At 39.8% G+C, this 4411-nt stretch overlaps 1 pseudogene; it reads left to right on the forward strand.

Annotated features, from left to right (window-relative positions):
• The first annotated feature begins 3554 nt into the window (after window positions 1-3554).
• On the forward strand, window positions 3555-3695 carry LOC117674160 (thymosin beta-15A homolog pseudogene; annotated as a pseudogene).
• Window positions 3696-4411: the final 716 nt, after the last annotated feature.

Here is a 4411-nt window from a genome sequence, read left to right on the forward strand (position 1 = left end):
AAATGCACAATTGGAGGAATCTACCATTGGGGTTAAAATCGGTGATAGGAATACCAACAACCTCCAATATGCAGATGATACAGCAAAGAAGATTGGGAGTGGTTAATCCTGAGAGTCAAAGATGAAAGTGAAAAATTTGGACTGCACCTTAACATCAAGAAAACAAAGATAATGTCAACTGCAGTGAACACACAGTGCAAATCAACAATGAGATCATCGAAAGAATAAAGGAATTCCTGGGCACCAAAATGGAGATTGCAGATTGGAGATATATGATCAGAAAGCATATAGCACTTGAATGAACTGCAATGTCCAGCATGAATAACATCTGGAAAAGTAAACACATTAGCTTCACAACCAAATGCAGATTAAGTTAACACATTTTTTTTCCCCCAGTTGATACTTATGGTTGTGAAACTTGGACTCTTCTCAAAAAGGCAGGTAGGAGAAGGCTGGATGCCTTTGAACTGTGGTGCTGGAGGTGACTGTTACTCATCCCATGGGCTGCAAAAATAACAAACAAAGAGGTCCTAGACCAGGGATGTCAAACTCGTGGCTCGCAGGCTGGATGCGTCACCTGCTGGCCACGCCCACGTCCGGTTTAGCAAAGGGGGGGAAAGTCATGATATGTCATGTGATGACGCTGTGACGACGTGAGTTTGACACTTCTGACCTAGACCAAATCTCATCAAAAATATAATTTGGAGCCAAGATAGCCAAACAGAGGCTGTCATACTTTGGTCACGTCACTTGACTCATTCAAAAAGTCAATCATGCTAGGACTGATAAGTGGAAAAAGGAGAAGGGGCCGCCCTAGTACCTGCTGGCTGGATACTATAAAAGGATGACCCTAGGATGACCATAGTGGATCTGAAGGAGGCAGTGCAAGAAAGAGGAGACTGCTGATCCATAGAGTGGCCAAGGGTTGGACGTGACTGAATGGCTGATGACAACAATGATGCTGATACTGTAGTAAAATTCATGGTTTGGGAGTATGGCTTGGCTGCAGTATTAGAAAAGAAAAATAATGCAACTAAATTAAAATTTGTTCTCTGTTGCACAAACCCTTGCATTAGTACCTAAGAGATAAATCAACTTGTCAGAGCATTATTGTTACAGTTCCATTTTTATTTTACTTTTTGTCTTTTGGGTCTAAGCAATTTAAGATTCTCATTTGATTCCAGACTTTTTTTTTTTTTAAAGAAAGAACTCAGATTTAGTATTAGGAATGGTGCTTGCCAATTGATTAAAATTGTATGGTCTTTGTTTTATTTCATGCGGTAAAGGAAATATTCCCATATCCACTCTCCCAAATGAAGTTTTTTTAAAAAACCTATTAAATCTTACTTTACATATTGATGTGCCACATTTAGAAACTATTTTGTAACTTAGAAGCCGAATTACTAATGCAGTGGTTGCTATGGTAAGAACAAATTTCTTACTGAACAGAAGAACAAACAGTTTCCTCACACAAATCTGTTGGATAGATGTGTAAAGATTTCACTTATAAGGGCTGGGGGGATTTCTCCCTGCCTAACTGTTTAGGTACCTGGCTATTTATTCACAATATAAAGTACACAGCCATTTCTCATATGGTATATGACACAGAATTCACACACACGCACACAAAAACACACCATACTGATTTGTACCTCCCAATTTACATATAAGGATAGCTAAGAATTTTATATTCATATTCTGCTAGGAATATGATTTGGGTGATACATTTCCAGTATATCCATAGCAGGACAAAATCCAGCCAGCTGTATTCAGATTTAAAAAACAACAACAATCTCTTCTTTATTTTTCAGTGTGTGCATAAAATGAGTGCATGCGCATATAGATTTATATGTCACATCTTGCAATTACTTTGTATGAGACGGTGAGGGTTTGTTTATACATTTCTTTTTCTTTAATAGTAAAAATGCTCTTTATGCTACTAGCATCTGGGGATCTAAGTGTTCCCATAATCATTCCAGGAAGTGTTTTATGAAAAGAGAGGGACAGAGCGAAGAGGGTGGGAGGAGGAAAAAGAATACACCACAGAAATTTGCTGCCAAAATTGAGCAAATAAATGGAATCTAATTATGCTGGTCCACATATCCTAACTCATACACTCCATAGATAATAGATAACTTATTCATTGGCACATAACAGAAAGGTCTCCTTTGCTTCATGGTGGAGTTGGGTCTAGAAATGATATGCAACTGATTCCACAATAGCGATTTGTTTTTTTAGAATAAAAATTATAGTGAATACTGTATATACTACTATCTGCCCAATTAGACAGTGATTATGTGGCACTCTTGAAATCTTGGCAATGACTGTTCCAATTATAGAAAAAAAAATAGTGTGGTATTTCCCACATTCAAGGCATCCAGATGTATTTGGGCATTACCTGAACTTGGACAGAGAGGTTTTTCCAAATTGTATTAATAGTCTGGGGAAGGGAGAGAGCATTCATGGGAAGGATTAGGGCTATGAAATTAGCCCAGCCCAATTTGCTGTATATCTTTTTATTCTATCCTTATTGGAAATAGTGGTGTTACGGTAATATCACTGCCCGTTAAGAATGTGTCAAAGACACCTTGTAAACCAATAGAAGAGAATCTGAACTGTGGTGCCGTCTAAGTTATTGTTTTCCTGCAGACATGTCATTATTCAACTAGGTAACATCATCAGTGCTGGAAAGAAGTGTAAGAGCTCTCTGTTTATACAGTATATGTATAAACCCCACTCTTTCCAGTACTGATATTTTCACCTAGTTGGGTAAAGCCAATAGTTTGACTGCGATTTGTATTGTTCGTTATGCATATTTAAATGAATTAACAATATAATCACACATATTCCACCAATCTGGGGAGGGAGGGAGGGAGGGAGGAAAGAAGGAAGGAAGGAAGGAAGGAAGGGGGGAGGGAGGGAGGGAGGGAGGGAGAGGGGGGAGGGGGAGGGAGGGAGAGAGGGAGGAAAGAAGGAAGGAAGGAAGGAAGGAAGGAAGGAAGGAAGGAAGGAAGGAAGGAAGGAAGGAAGGAAGGAAGGAAGGAAATTCACCTTAGCCATTCTGAAAAACCTGATGGATCAGGCTTGGTCTCTGCCATATTATTTTGCTATTCCACAAAGCTGGAAGATAGAATGAAAGACACATATGGCTGTTCCTTTAGCTCAAGTGACAGACTTGTAATTCGGGAGTTCTGTCTGAGCTGTTTAATCTGAAAGGTCCTGGAAACAGGAGCTGTAATTTGTAACCCATGTTTTCATCACTTCAGCATCGTATCTGGATTATACTTGATTATTATAAAATTATGGTAATGAAAGAATTACAGTACTATTATGGTAATGAAATTACTTTTGGAGTAATTGTTTTCCTTCTCCTGTGTTGCTCCCTTCACTTCCTCTACCCATTGTGTGCCTAGGGACCAGGTATTTTTGTCATCTATAAATCACTCAGTAGCTGTTGGGTCCAGCTGTTGGAGGTATAAATAAATAACCATTCAGAGAGTGCAGAAGTTGGAGGCAGTTCTGGAAGCCTTGGTTTAGCTTCCTGTTTGGCCAAGATGTGCAACAAACCTGATCTGTTGGAGGTTGAGAAAAAGCTGAAGAAAATGAATACGGAAGAGAAGAACATGCTTCCTTCCAAGGAGATCATTGAACAGGACAAAGAGTGTGCCAAGTCATCACAGACCAGGGGCATGTAGGTCTGATGTTGTTTCTCAGTTGTTTCTCTAAAACAACTTATATATAAACTTAAATCTCAAGGAATGTTGCAGTAGCCCATCCATGGGACTTCCCCCACCCCTTTTCTGGGCTTGGCCATGCCCTTTGCTTCCGTCACAGAAGAAAACATGATTCACAGGAAATTTCTGGGGCTTGACCAGCGTGATTCTCATCATTTGCCTTTCTTGTCAAATGGGGCAATTTCATTAGTTAAATCCTAATTGGTAAAATTCTTTGTGATTGTTTTTGCAGCTTTACTTTAATTTCCCAAAAATGGAAAGAAAAATCTATTAAAATTTTAAAAATAAAAACAAAACAAAAACAAAACCCACCATTCACTGGATGTTAGTGAAGCTTTTTCCTCAAGTATAACTGCTGGTAATGCAAATGTGGATAGACATGCCTCTTCCTCTCTCAGTTCTCACTTTATATATGTGTGTTTCAAGGGTGGGTTCTACTTACCTTTACTACCGGTTCGCAATGGGATTGCACGCACACACTTGCTTCGCTCACCCGCATGCCTTCTGTGCCTGCACAGATCGCTGATGATGACATCTGGAGCAGTGGGCGGGGCCTCCCGCCTGTTTTACTACCGGTTCTTGTGAACCGGTCTGAACTGGGGGCAACCCACCACTGGTGTGTGTGTGTGTGTGTGTGTGTGTGCCTTTACATCAGCATTGACTCCTAATACCTTCCT

The sequence above is a fragment of the Pantherophis guttatus genome, chromosome 1, assembly GCF_059756535.1.
Source record: "Pantherophis guttatus breed Tessera chromosome 1, ASM5975653v1, whole genome shotgun sequence".
In the NCBI taxonomy this organism is placed as follows: domain Eukaryota; kingdom Metazoa; phylum Chordata; class Lepidosauria; order Squamata; family Colubridae; genus Pantherophis; species Pantherophis guttatus.